The sequence below is a fragment of the Palaemon carinicauda genome, chromosome 28 (genome assembly GCF_036898095.1).
Source record: "Palaemon carinicauda isolate YSFRI2023 chromosome 28, ASM3689809v2, whole genome shotgun sequence".
Taxonomy (NCBI): Eukaryota; Metazoa; Arthropoda; class Malacostraca; order Decapoda; family Palaemonidae; genus Palaemon; species Palaemon carinicauda.
The window spans coordinates 23868140-23883139 of record NC_090752.1 but is presented as its reverse complement, the minus strand read 5'-3'; the positions used below and the strand labels follow the sequence as shown (position 1 = coordinate 23883139).

At 40.6% G+C, this 15000-nt stretch overlaps 1 protein-coding gene across 1 annotated transcript in view; it reads right to left on the bottom strand.

The window, feature by feature from the left end:
• Positions 1-15000, bottom strand: part of LOC137621726 (putative neural-cadherin 2) — a 520727-nt gene that overhangs the window by 141149 nt on the left and 364578 nt on the right. The gene's annotated exons all lie outside the window — the stretch shown is intronic.

The window sequence follows — 15000 nt, the reverse complement described above, 5'->3', positions numbered from 1 at the left end:
TGACAAGCTTGTATAGTGGTCTCGCCTTATACAATATGAAGCAAAGTTTGTATAAGAGTCACCAATATCAGAATGAATTTGTGATACCTTCCCCAATGTGACTACTCTTATAAACTATTGGATAATGGTTATATCCGCATAGAAACAAATTTTGCATCTTTGCCACCAACCCGTTAGGGTACCCCGTCAACCCTTCCAAGGAAGGGTTAGAGTGAGTGGACTTTTGCTTGAATCAGGGAACAGTCTCTAAAGACATACCATGATAAAAAAATCCATGTTTTAATCTTAATGCTCAGTACATTTCTAATAAAATGAGTGTGGGCGAATAAGAAGCAGGGTTCACTATGAACTAGTTTATTAAAATTTAATAAACGTACATATCAGATCAACAATTATAAAATTTATAAAATGTTGATGATATGCGTAAAAGCATAAAGAAAAACAGTCAACAGAAAATATTGTTTCGTCTACTAGGAAACAGATTTGCCACTTCAATTGAATTATTAATAATAATGATATAGTCTGTATACTGTTTATTTACACTATCATAAAAAATGCTTGGCACAAGTGTCCGTATTATGCTATAGTTCACCGACGTCAATGGAACAGTTCGTAAGGACACTTTCGTGGCCTATCGCTCAGTGTGTAGTAACATACAGTGATTACACACGCACCCTCTTAATTAATCGTCCCAAATTAATCACACTGTTCCTCGCAGATTTAAAACAGAAGGTTAAAGAATTCTACTTGCTGCTACCACAGATCTCTTAAGTTGTTCCACTTGTTTCGCATAGTGCATAAAGAACGCCTTGGATGACTACCAGCCGGTGTGCAAACAAGGATGTTCAAAGTCCATATAATTAAAGAAATTTTATGGAAGAGGCAACTTTCTTCGGATCATGACTAACGGGTGTACTGTCTGGATCCGTTCTGTGAATAACACGGGTGAATTTTGCCCTTAGTTATAGATAACTTTGAGCCCAGGGTTTCTCTTCTGAACAGCTGTCCTCCCATAAAGTCTGAAGTTCTATGAATATAGACCTTTAGGCACTCCACTGGACATAGAGATGCATCTTCCTTCAGAGGGCAGATTCTCTAGGGACCCCACCTGTTGGTTGGTAGCTTGTTCCTGGTAAGAAACGTTGGGTCTGGAAATAGATTCAGTTCTCCCTCCAAGAACTGGACGTGGCCTTCCTCTCTAGAGAGAGCCACTATTTCACTAACTCTGGCCCACAAAGCGAGTACAAACAGAAATATGACTTAGATTCAAAGCCTTCTAAGCACATTCCTCATTGTTCATTATTTATACACAATGAGGAATCATATCTAATGACCATGCAAAGGGTCTTTGCAAGCGCTGAAGGGCTAAGCCCAGCATGGGCCTTTGTAGTTCATTAAGAACGTCATTAGAAAGGTCGACCTGTAAGGCATATGGTATCTGACTTGTCAAGGCAGGCTTGAACAATAGAATTATGTTAGCTGCTAAACCTTGCTCATGAAGGTAAATGATGAATAATGAATAGGAATCTATTGGGATTTCTTTCGGTTTCTTCGCCTTGACAAAGGATAGCTATTTCTTCCCTGAAACCTCATAATGTCTTCTGGTTTCCTCCAAAAGTCTAAACTGACTTTTTAACACCGAATCTTTTTCTCATCGTTAAGGAGAGAAAATCATGAGATGTAGGTTCCGTGTTTTCTGTGATGGAGCGAAGTCAGTTGACTTGTGTACTCGCTGAGACAGGGATGGATCCGGTAGCGGTACGAATTTTAGTCGTAGTTCCAATGCCAGAGGGAGCCACACGCTATTTGGCCACTTGTGGGCCACTATTGCTGCTTTCCCTTTGAAGGATCTCAGCTTATCGAGGACCTTCAAAAGGAGGTTGTGCAGAGGGAACAGATAGATACTGGACCATCTGTTCCAGTCCAGGGACATAGCGTCCACTGCCTCCGCTAATGGATCCTCGTAAGGGGAAACGTAACGATCTATTTTCTTGTTGTCTTTCGTCGCAAAGAGGTCTATCTGCAGCTCTGGGACTTGACTCAGGATGAAGGAGTACGATCCTGCATCAGGGGACCATTCTGACTTCATAGGTGTAAACCTGGATAGAGCGTCCGCTGTCACATTGCGGAACCCTTGAATGTGAACTGCTGACAGGTGCCATTTCTTCCTTTCCGCCAAACGGAATATGGCCACCATCACTTGGTTGATTTGAGGTGACCTTAACCCTTGTCGATTCAGGCGTCTCACTACCACCTCGCTGTCTAGAGCCAGTGTTATGTGGGTCGAGTGGCGAGGAGAAACTTTCTTCAGTGTCAGAAGTATTGCCATGGCTTCTAGAAAGTTGATGTGAAATTACTTGAAAAGATTGGACCAAGCTCCTTGGACTCTCATCTGATGAGAGTGGCCTCCCCAGCCTTTCTTTGAAGTGTCTGTGTGGATAGTTACTGACAGGGGAGGAGGTTGAAGAAGAATTGATTTCTTCAATTGCTTGGCATTGGACCACGGCTTGAGAAGCGTTCACAGTCGAGTCGGTAGTGGTCTTATTAGATCTCTTCGTGCGTTTAATGCATATTTTCTCCAGACTCCTGTTGCATCCTTAAGCTATGCTCTTAGCACTGGATCTGTTATCGAAGCAAACTGTAGAGAGCCCAGCACGCTCTCCTGTTTGCGTCTTGATATCCGTTTGGATTTCAATAGTCTCTTGACAGATCCTGCTATTTCTTTCCTCTTCTCACTAGGAATGGAAAGCCGATGTGACTCCAAATTCCAGTGGATTCCCAACCACTGAAATTTTTGAGCTGTAGAAAGTCGAGACTCTTTGATGTTGATCTTGAATCCCAGATGTTCCAGGAACTGGATCACTATCTTAGAGGCTTGCATTCATTCTGTCCTGGATGCTGCCCACACCAGCCAGTCGTCCAAGTAGGCTACTACTTGGACCCCCTTTAGTCCTAATTGATGGACGGCTGCGTTCGCGAGCTTCGTGAAAACCCTTGGGGCTATGTTTAGCCCAAAAGGCATGGCTCTGAAGGCGTAAAGTTTTCTATGTAACTTGAAGCCTAGGTAGGAGGAGAGGTGACGATTAATTGGAATGTGCCAATAAGCGCCAGACAAGTCTATAGAGACAGTATATGCCCTTCTGGGCAGTAGGGTCCTTATGTGCTGAAGCGTGAGCATTCTGAACTTGTAGTTCACTATGAACTTGTTGAGTGGCAACAAGTCTAGAATGACTCTGAGTTTTTCTGAGTCCTTCTTTGGAACACATAACAGCCTTCCTTGGAATTTTATGGACTTAAATTTCCGGATTACTCTTTTGTCTAAGAGTTCTCGGACATATTCTTCCAGAATGGGGGATGAGTGTTGGAAGAATTGAGGAAAATGAGGTGGAGGACTGCTCCAGCTCCAACCTAGTCCATTTTTAATTAGGCTGTGGGCCCAGGGATCGAAGTCAAGGGATCCCTAAATAGCTGTAATCTCCCTCCTACTGGAAGTATCTTACTTCTGCTGTTGTGGACCTGAGGCCTTGCCTCCTTGACTGCGTCCTCCCCTGTATCCCCTTCCTCTTGAAGGGCGTCTAGAAAAACCTCTGGCTGTTACTCTAGCTCTCGAACGAAAGGAAGAAGTCTGCCTTTCGAAGGCTGGGTTAAAAACTGGTGACTGTGTCGCCACTTGTTGAGGTACCAGCTGGTACATGGTTGGAGGTTGTGCCACTATCTGAGGCACCGCGGTCACAGGAAGTTGTTGTTGTTGCTGCCGGTAGGGTTTAGCTGGCCGAGAGGATGGCCTAGGCCTTTTTGTCTTCCTCTTGGGTTAGGGACCCTCATCCGGAGAAGACTTTCTCTTGAGATCTAAGCCCGACTTTTTGAGAAGTTTCCTATTCTCTGTGGCTGCCTTGTCTACTACCCCTTTAACCACTTCATTGGGAAAGAGGTCTTTACCCCAAATACGAAAGGAGATCAGTTTCCTTGGTTCGTGCCTCACCGCAGCCGAGGCGAACACGAACTCTCTAGAGGTTCTCCTAGCTTTAATAAAGCTATAGAGATCCTTCGTAACTGTGGCCAGATGGGTTTTGGCCACAACCATGAACATGTCCTGGTTCTTAGGGTCACTTGCCATCATTTCTAGTGTCGTCTGCAACGACATCGATGCCGCAAGTCATTCCTCTGTCTATTACTCTCTAAGCTAGAGAACCTCCGACAGTTTTGGAAGTGCCTCACTGAACTGGCGTTCAGCAATATCAGCTTCCAGCTTCCCGACTGAGAAGGTAAGGTGTACGTCCTTCCAGTCTTCTTGGTCCAAGGGCAAGATCAGAGATAACGGCTTGCACTCCTCCAAGGAGGGGCATGGTTTCCCTGCCTCCACCGCCTTTAAGGCTGCCTTATATCCCTTTTCCAAGAAGGGAAAGGCTCTGGTAGGAGAGGCCACAAAGGAGGGAGGCTTCTTACTCAAGGCGGGCACCTTTGAGTTAGTGAAGCCCCTCTCTTTCATCAAGCTCGTTAGTAACGTCTGAGCTTTACTATGGTAAAAAGCTATAACCTCCTTCGGCTCCGTCTCCTCCTTTGAGGCTGGCTCCTTCCTAAGACGGACATAGCAGTCCGGATAAGAATCTTTGTTGGGCCAAAATTCCACTTCTTCCAGGGGAATTGCTCCCAACCTTTCTGAGATCACGATCTTCCCGGTTGTCATTGGCATGTGTTCGGCATACCTCCAAGGATTGGTATCCGAGCACAAAGGAAGATCCTTCACGCTGAGCCGCTTCTGGGGCCCACGTGATGCTGCAAGTCTACGTATCTCCAGTTTCATTGCAGCTTCCTTTTCATCATTCTTCCTTTGAATTTCTTGGATCATCTCAACAATGGAAGAAAGTCCTTCCCAGTTCATCTGGAATAGCAGACGATGTAGACGGAATAGGTTCTGGGTCCGGAACCGATGTAACCAACACTTTGTCGATTTCTTCTTTTTCTACTTGAGAAGCCTGGAACCGCTCCTCCTCCTGACCTTCTCCTAGAAGGTCCTTCTCAGTAGAATCCGACACCTCCGACATCCTATCGTCCAATTGGATGTCTTGAAGGGCGGCTGAAACTTCAGAATCTACCGGATTCTGGGCAATTGGTATCTCCACCTCAGGCTGGGAGATGATTGCATCAGCCGATGCTTTAGGGAAAAGGTAGGCCCTCATCTTCTCATTTGGAAGGTAGGGGCCTGAGGTGTTATTCTGAAAACCCCTCACCCAGGATCGTAACGTTTCCCTGGCAGCATCCCTTGACTCCGTTGACTTAGGGTCGTCAAGAGCCTCGGTAAGCAGGTTAGAACAAACTGTACAAACCTGAGGGTCCCAATAGCGGAGACCACCTCTGGAGGCTGCGCATGCTGCGTGCTTCCTGCAATATTGATGTCCACAGAAGTTCTTACTGCGGACATTACAGAGCACACTCCCGTACTTCGGATGGTCCTTCTGTAAAGAGTAGAAAAATCCATGAGTATCAAGTGAAGGCTTTCACTTATATTGAGACATTTAGCTTATATAGAAAAGCTATAAGAGAAAGAAGGAAAGACACATACTTGTATTTCCTGTCCAGTCCATTGCTGAAACCTCCCGAGATATCAAAACTAAGGTGTAGTTTACACCTTGAGATAAAGTTTTAATATACGGGATAGAAAGAATATAGAAAGAACTTACTTTCTGTATATTGTACGGTCTCAACAAAAGGCTGTACAAGATGATATTAAGTATGAAGAAGAACTTTTAGTGTTATCACAAGCTCTGTACAGCAGTTTCTGCTAATGCAGTGTGTACTACACTACGAATACAGCAACTACTATACATCTCATGCTGTTGTGCCGGCTAGCACGCGCCGGTACGTTCCGGCGTGCGCCTGCACGTGCCGGCCAGCAACTACCCCTGTATAGTTCAAAGATATACTATCTTTAACTAATAGACGGCAGCCCACTGATTCGCGACTGTGTGCTGGCCGGCAATCATTGCCAGCCGACGGGTGAAAACACTAAAACCCAGCTTCCGGCCACTAATCGTAGTAGCCAGCAGATTCGGGCTGTGTTTCCCCTGCCGGCGGGCAAATTTAATAAAACCTATGCCCGCCGACAGTAGCCAAGAACCAGAGAACCTCCACCTGTCCGGCTGTCGGCTGTTAAGGCGGCAGCCGGGTTAGGGGTGCAACACAATAGTCAGAGAAACAGTATGGATGTAAGGTTATAAGGCGGCATTGCCATACGACCTTCCATCCAGAAAGAGTGAACTTATGGAAAGGGAGAATTTAGCATTCAGGCTTCCAAAGAATCCATAGTCTGCCGGGCTCTACCGACAGACATGGAAGGGAGACCAAGGGAGGTCTGGGGTTCACTCTGCAAAGAATAAAGGGTCTCTGCCGGCCGACATGTAGCGCCAGCCGGCAGAGAGCTGAGCCTGTCCTCCATCCTAACCTATACTAGGTACAGAAGTAGGACTGCGGCCAAAAGAAAATAAAAGAAAGAGAGGTGGGGAAGGGATAAGGGTCCTATAGACTTCGTTCTAGTCGGAGACACACTCAGCCGTTAGGGAAGCTCATCCTAACCAAGAGTTGTCTATTAGGGAGGAAGACTGGCAATACTTGCTAACCTCCTCCCAACCAGAACAAAGTTAGGTGAAGTTATTTCGCCGGGCAACAGAGAAAACTCATTCTCCAGCCCAAGAAAAACAACACAGGACAGTCTACTAGGCCACTAGAGGAAGGAATCATCTCTCACAGAATCCTTCCAACATGGACTAGGGAAGCAAAGCTTCCTGTGTCCGCCCCTAACCTAGCAAAGGAGACTCATTCTCTATGCTAGGAAGAAGCAGACCACAGACTAGAAACTCTGATGTTCTGCCCTAACTTAAAAAAACCAGACACTCTGGTTATCAGGTCAGAACAGACATATCCTAGAATAGTTATACCTGAATTATTATACAGATAGAACCACTAGGATTAAGCCGAAGGCTTACAGAGGGAGAGAGGGATTGAACTTAGCCTCCGGAGGAGAAAAGAACAATCGGGGATGTGCGAAACTATACTACTGTGCCTAGAATACTAGCCTAGGTAAGATGAGAATCGATTACCTAAATAACCGAAACTCTCTCGTATACAATGTTGGAAAAAGCATTCAACAATATCTTACATATATAAAATATTTGCCTATAGCTTAAATAATATAACATTCGGAAAACTTATACCATGCATGAAAGTACTAGTGCCAGACGTCTAGGCTACGAAGCCTCACGAAGGGCAAGACCGGTACCTCGACCCGTGTCGAAATCACCGAGCTAAAAACTGACAGTATAATATAAGCATTCCTTGCGGAGCTAAATAGCTAAATTATTAAAGCAACAAACCGGGAACGTCGCTCTAGCAAACTAAATGACCCATAAGAGCGAGCGATAGCATCCAGGATGCCTCCGGTAGGCAACAGCTCTTGTTTATGTTAAAATCACTTTTGATTTAATTCAAAACCACAAGAGCTAACATTTATACATAGTAAAGATAATACTCAACTTTCCAGAGGCAAAAGAGGCCGGAGAAGTCATCAAAATGTTGAATTAAATCCAAAATAACGAGAGAACACAAGGGAAAACACCGAGTAGTAGAGCTACACGAAAAGAAATAAAGAGGGCGCTACCGCCTTCATCAGATACACACTGGAAACAGAATAGGAGAGATGCCTTATGAGCGGCTATCTTTTCATTCTCGTTTCAGATTCTTGTCACTATACCCCCTCGAAGGATTATTACTGTTCGGGGTCAAGATAGCTATGTGACGTGTCAAGAATACGTCCTCTGATATTATGCGATATCCCTGTGAGATTATTTAGGGATATTCGCTCCAGGAGTTAGAATTCTGGATACCTTAAGGTAAAATTCTCTGGGAATATCTCTGTAGTCAAATATACCCTAGAAAGCTACCTAATAGGAACTTCCATCAGGACGACATGGCCTGAGCCCAAATTCGCTCCAGGAGTTAGAATTCTGGATACCTTAAGGTAAAATTCTTTGGGAATATCTCTGTAGTCAAATGTACCCTAGAAAGCTACCTAATAGGAACTTCCATCAGGACAACATGGCCTGAGCCCAAATATATATATATATATATATATATATATATATATATATATATATATACATATATATATATATATATATATATATATATATATATATATATATACATATATATATATATATATATATATATATATATATATGTATATACATATATATATATATATATATATATATATATATATATACATATATATGTATATATATATATATATATATATATATATATATATATATATATATATATTATTATTACAACTAATAAATTACGTAAATTCCGAAGCTAAAAAACTCATCTGCTCTATTCCATATTAGTCCTATACAAACTTGAAATTTACCGAGCTCTAGGAAAATTACGCAATTCCTAGACTGATATATATATATATATATGAAAACTGAATATCCAAAGGTGTCTATACCTAACTCAAAACTAAACTGGGTAATTAGTTAATGTGAACTATTCAAAAACTAATCTCCACTTCGGTCTTTAGTCAGGGATAACAAGCCAATTACTGTTTCAAGTATTGGTAATCGATATTATACATACTTTTCCAGAAATATAAATATTTTATAAAAGTAATAATAATTCAAAGAATCGACGCTAAAAAAATATATAGCTCCAAATTCAAATCTGAATTAGACATGAGACTTAACACTTCAGAAAATTATAAAAACACTGGTTTTTACTAGAAAATTCAATCAAAATAATATCTAATTTTGACAATTAATGAAAAGAGTTAACGCTTTAACTCTCTAATGAATGAACAATAAGGAAATTTACATTGACGCATCTGTTACATTTACGTCTTTTGGTTCACACAAGGTTAAAGAACTGTTAAGCAAATTTTTTTAATGCACTCCACTGTTTAACTTGAATCTCACAGGGCCAGTTAAAAATATTAATAGTGTAAAATGCTTTTCTATTAACAGAATACAATTTTAATTAATCATCCAATACTATCACCAATGTTTGAATAACAATATACACCACGATATACGTTTGATATATAAATCGCTATTCACGTTAATATGGCCTTTATCTTTTAGATGGATTTCTGGAACTCACTGAGCCATAAAAAATTTTTCTTGGGGTTAATCAAATCCATCATGGGAGCGACTACTGCCGAAAAGTTCAGTAAAAAACGTCTTTAGAATCCTGGCGTCCCTAAAAATCCTTGCATTTACTTTTTTGTTGTGAAGGGCGATGCTTTCCTTATTCCTTCGACAGTAGTGGCTACTGGGGTGGTTTGTCCTTTTTCGTCTTCCCATGTACCAAACCATTGCCTTTCCTAATTCACTCTTTCCCAGGCTAATCGTCTGGTGTGCTCATTGAAGCTTTTGAAATACATTCTCCAGGATTCGGAGATGGGCTTGCAAGGTCGATGGAGACATAACTATATCACCAAGATATATGCCTACTCCTTCAATCGATCGTAGAGCGTTATCTATCACTCGTTGAAATGTAGCGGGTGCGTTCATTAGACCAAATGGAATGACGGTGTATTGATTTAACCCAAAAGGTGTTATAAAAGCAGATAACAATTTTGGGTTATCGTCCAAAGGAATCTGATAATAGCCATTTAACAAGTCGATCTTAGTGACGAACCCTACCCATCCAATGTTGTCGAATAGCTGGTCTATGATTGACAATGGGTAACTGTCGGGCACACTGATCGACTTCAACTTTCTATAGTCCGTACACATCCTGAGATATCCGTCTGTTTTTTTTGTTTTTTTTCACTAGCAAGCATGGAAAACTGTAAGGGCTAGAACTTTGTTTTCACTAATTCATTTTGTACCAAATAGTCCAATTATTTTCTCATGAATTCTAGTGATACGGCAACATTCGGTAAGCGTGTTGTTTGAATGGTCTTTCAGCGGTTTTAAGGTTTATCTCATGCCTTATCAAGTAGGTTCGTTTCGGGACATCCTAGATAAATTCAGGTAAACTTTAATCAATCGGCTTAATTCCTCTTGCTACACCTTGTTCAAATAAGTTAATTTATTTTCTAAGTTCCTAATAATGGACGAATTATTCAACTTGCTTACAGCCTCAAACTCATGCCTGCCGTCGTCTTCCATGGATGGAAAGGTTTGCCTCATATACACCTGTGTAGCTTCGGTCTCGTTTTCGTTTCAGTATGGTTTCTATAAGTTAACATGTACCTTCCTTTGACTTTTCCGCTTCCTAGGGTTTTGATAACGTAGGTTAGGTCACTGATTTCCTCCAAAATCCGGAATGGTCCTTGAAACTTGTTGGTGAGAGGGTATCTCCTTGGGGGTAGGAAAACCAACACCTGTTGTCCTACTGCAAACTGGCTGTCCTTACTTTTCTTCATTTCCTTGGCTCATTTCTCGTCCAAACACTATTTCATTCGGGCTACATCACTTGCTTTCTTGATAAGCATTGCCTACCTCAAAAAACATTAACGGAAGCCCGATGTCCCATTCACTTCCTGTTTTGTTGCAGTACTTGGTTAACATACTCTTTAGGTTTTGATGAAATCTCTCTAATGCACATTGGGTCTCTTGATGGTAGGCAGTAGACAGTTTTCGTCTCACATCCAGCTTCATCGCGTCCCGAAACAATTTTGATATGGTAAAAAGATCTAGTAACTTCTCGGTGATTACTTTGGCCCTTATGTTCTGGACGGGCATAGCATCTGGGTATCTCATCACTGGACACATTATATTAATGGCCTTTCTTCGTTCTCGGTAATGGTCTCACAGGGTCAATAATTACCTTGCTGAAGGGTTGTCCTTGTACTTCAATGGAGTGTAAGGGAGCCTTCTTGATTTACTCCTTAGGTTTTCCAGCCATCTGACAAAAGTAATATGCATGGTGATCAACTGTCTTCTCAGCAGTGCGGGAATCAATACCTGACTCTATATACCCCATTCCGATTTCCCAGTGTTATCGGCAGATCTATGCTTTCTTACAAGCAATCAATCCTTTAGACAATAACAGGTGGGAGACTGCTGCAACTCCGTCTTATCCACCACACGGTACACTATATCTATTAACTTTGCATCCTTCATTTGCAAACCTTTTAACCTTTTCCGACTCACTTGTCCTACTTCTAGAGCTGAGTTTTCTAATTTTTCCAAACCCATTGCTTCTTTGTCTTCCTATTCATTCGTGTGTTGTTCCTCTTCTCTCGGACTCTCTCAGGAGCTCTCCTCTTGAGAACATTCATGGTAATTCTCCTCTTCTGTAAACAAGCTCCTGGCCCTTTCGGTTTCTCTGTCTTCTTCTGCAGCCACTTTCTTCGTCACACTCCTAGTCGTCACATAACTAGGAAACATATACGAGTAGTCCTTCTTGATTTCATTTATAGGACTATACTTTAATGATTTCTCCGTTACAATGGGACAAGGCACAAATGGCGCTGCACCAACCTCATTACTCAGTAGGACTCCACCAACCTCATTACCCAGTAGGACATTTTCCTTCGACAGCCGATGAATTCTTTTCCTCAAAGTTAAAATGACATGTCACCAGCTCACGTAACAGTTTCAAACGGCAAATAGAAGCAACTTCCTCTACTCCTATTCGATCCAAAATGATCGAATCTCGTGTGACAGACTGTTCCACCATCAGGTGTACACTTCGTGTCACCATGCTATGATTAGATCCTGTGTCAAGCAATATCTTGACTGGGATCTGCTCGGTCCCATCCAGAGTGGCTAACATACCATCATAGATATGCAGTTTAAAGAGACCCATGCTGTTTGGGGTTGTCTTGTTCATTGTGCAAACGTTAGCTTGCTTATTTTCCTAGTCGACCTTTCCCATTTGATTCTTCGTCTTAGCATTCCGTGAAGTTGAATTGTCCTTAACCACTTGGGCGACTGCTTTCGGTTGGTTCGACCAACATTCTATACTGATATGGCCTTTCTTGTCACACTTATAACAGATGATATTAATCTTCTGCACGTCTTTCGCGATACCTGAAGGAAGACGATTCGATGATTGCTATGTGGTGCTGTCACATTCTGCTTTGGATTAGTACCTGTGGTACTTCCGCTGTAACTATTGAACCTGTTCCTGTAATTATTACTGAACTGGTGTCCATGATTTGTCGAATACGTGACACTTGGTCAGAACAACGGTTGAAACTTCATACCCGAGGAGGATTTCAGACTGATAATATTATAATTTTCACTCAGTGAAGAGGCTTTATCAAGTTTCTTCACCTCTCTCTCTCTCTCTCTCTCTCTCTCTCTCTCTCTCTCTCTCTCTCTCTCTCTCTCTCTCTCTCAAGTACGTTCGAATATGTTCAGGGATTCCTCATAGGTATTTTTCGAGCACTATTAGTTCTTCTAAATCAGCCATCCCTCTCATTTTAGCTGCCTCTATTCATCTCTGAAAACATCATTGAACCTTATAAGCGTAATACGCAAACTTCGGAATCTTTCATTATAACATTCAGGGGTCATCTGATACACTTGCAGCACACTCCCCTCAACTTCTCGATACTCCTTCCTCTGGTCCTAAGACAAGGCACGATACGTACTGCGTGCTTTTCCAATATGGACACACTGAATTAACACAGGCCATTTATCCTCCGGCCATTCCATCTGCGATGCGAATGTTTCAAAATGATCGAAGAATTTATCGGGAGCTTTTTTTGTGAATTTCGGAATTCTCCTTTGTGCATTCGTCACATTATACACGGGATCGTGCATATGAGGGGTCATCTTTGTCGGAGTTACCGACCTTGCAATAACAATCAACAGTTCCAATTCCCTTGTATGTTGTGCAATTTCTCTTGCCTCTTCTCTCTCTTTTTCTTCCCATCTATATTCCATTTCCCTCTCATGTCTTGGAATTTCTCTGGCCTCTTCCCTCTCTCTTTCTTCACGTCTTGCAATTTCTCTTACCTTTTCTTCAACTTAATCTAATTCTCATCCGCTGCAATTCCTCTAATCTCAGCGTCTACATTCCATTATGCTTTCATTCCTTCAGTTCCTTGGTTATCTGATTCTTGCTTCGCTACAAATTCTGCTTCAGCCTTCTCCAACAATTTGCAAGCTGCTACAATATCTTCTTCTGGCAACTTTCTTGAGTTTATCAATGCTTTTAAGGCTAGACCCTTGAATTGGGCTTTGATTATTCCACTCGTTGCATAGGCACCACATGCCATTGAAATTTCGAGCCACAGAGGTTTAATTACTTTAGCTCTCGACAATTCCTGAACAATTAGGTTTTCTGAAAATTCTTGTACATATAATTGAGCCATTTTGTACTTTACACAAAAATCTATACCTCTTCAAAAATATATCCTAATACACAGAATCATATCAATACTAAACTGTTTAAACCTTCAATTGAAAACATGGCCCTTTTACCACCAATATTCAAACAGACTCCCTAGGTCTGAGCACCAAAAATATAAATTACGTCTAGCGAATAATGTAAATTCCACTACTCGCCTGCTTTATTTTATACAAGTCTGATACATGCTAGCAATACACCGAGTTCTGAGAAAATTACATAACTCCCAGACGGCAATATATATGAACACGAAATATCCAAAAGTTTCGTTACATAACTCAAAACAAAACTGGGTGACTACATAAGGTGAACTATTCAAAATCCAACCTCTTACTTCGGTTCTAAGTCAGGGATAACAAGCAAAGTACTGTATCAACTATTGGTGATCGAAATAATACACACTTTTACAGAAATAAATATATTCTATAAAAATAACAATAATTCAAAATAATTAACACGAAAGAAATTGCTCAAAATTTAAATCTGAATTATAACTGAGACTTGTAACATAACACTTCAGAAAATGATACAAGCAACTGTATTAATAGGAAATTGATTTAGGAAAATACTTAATTTGCACAATTAAGAAAAAATAGTTAACATTTTAACACTTTTATGAATAAATGATAAGGAAATATACATTTACGTAACTATTACACAAGGTTACAGAAAGGTTAAGTAAAATATTTTAATGAACTTCACTGTTTAACCTAAATCTCACAGAGCCAGTTACAAAAATTTATATTGTAAAATGTTCTTACATTAATACTACACTTTCAATTCATCATCCAACAATATCACCAACGTTTGAACAACACTATACATGATATATATTTAATAAAAAAAAAATCGCTATTCATGTTTGAGAGGATACACTATGTACACTTGAGAGGAGAGAGGGCTGCCTCTTTAAAAGGGATAGGCTGAATATCTTCTTCTTCCTATGTATTGTTAGGTCCTATATATATTATATGGTCTAGTGGCGTCATGGTTGCCAATGGGGTAATTTGAAGAAGGGGTACTAACCTTGCTTGTGAGACAACTCTCTCTTAGCAATCTCCGCAAACTTTCCTCTCGTAACATTACAAAAAGAAAAAATCTAATTCTAGAATTTTCCTGCATTTTCTAACCACGTGGGAAAAAATGACGAAATCCCTCGTGCTCATACTTCGTGTGTGTCATAAAGACTATGTAAACAAAACAACGGAAATAAAAAGTTAATTCATCAAATGTAACCTAAATTTACTTATACGAAACTGAATGAAAATACAGCCAACTGAATGACGAAAGTCTTATGTAATTTACATAGATTTACTTAAAACTACATAAGTAAGTCCCACTTCTCATATATAAAAATGAAATACATGAATAGAATATTTTATTCTCATGAAGACCAGGTTCGAATATATATATATATATATATATATATATATATATATATATATATATATATATGTATATATGTATATATATATATATATATATATATATATATATATATATATATATATATATATATATATATAAAGAGAGAGAGGGAGAGAGAGAGAGAGAGAGAGAGAGAGAGAGAGAGAGAGAGAGAGAGAGAGAGAGAGAGATAAATGAATACTTGATAAATAATGTCCATGT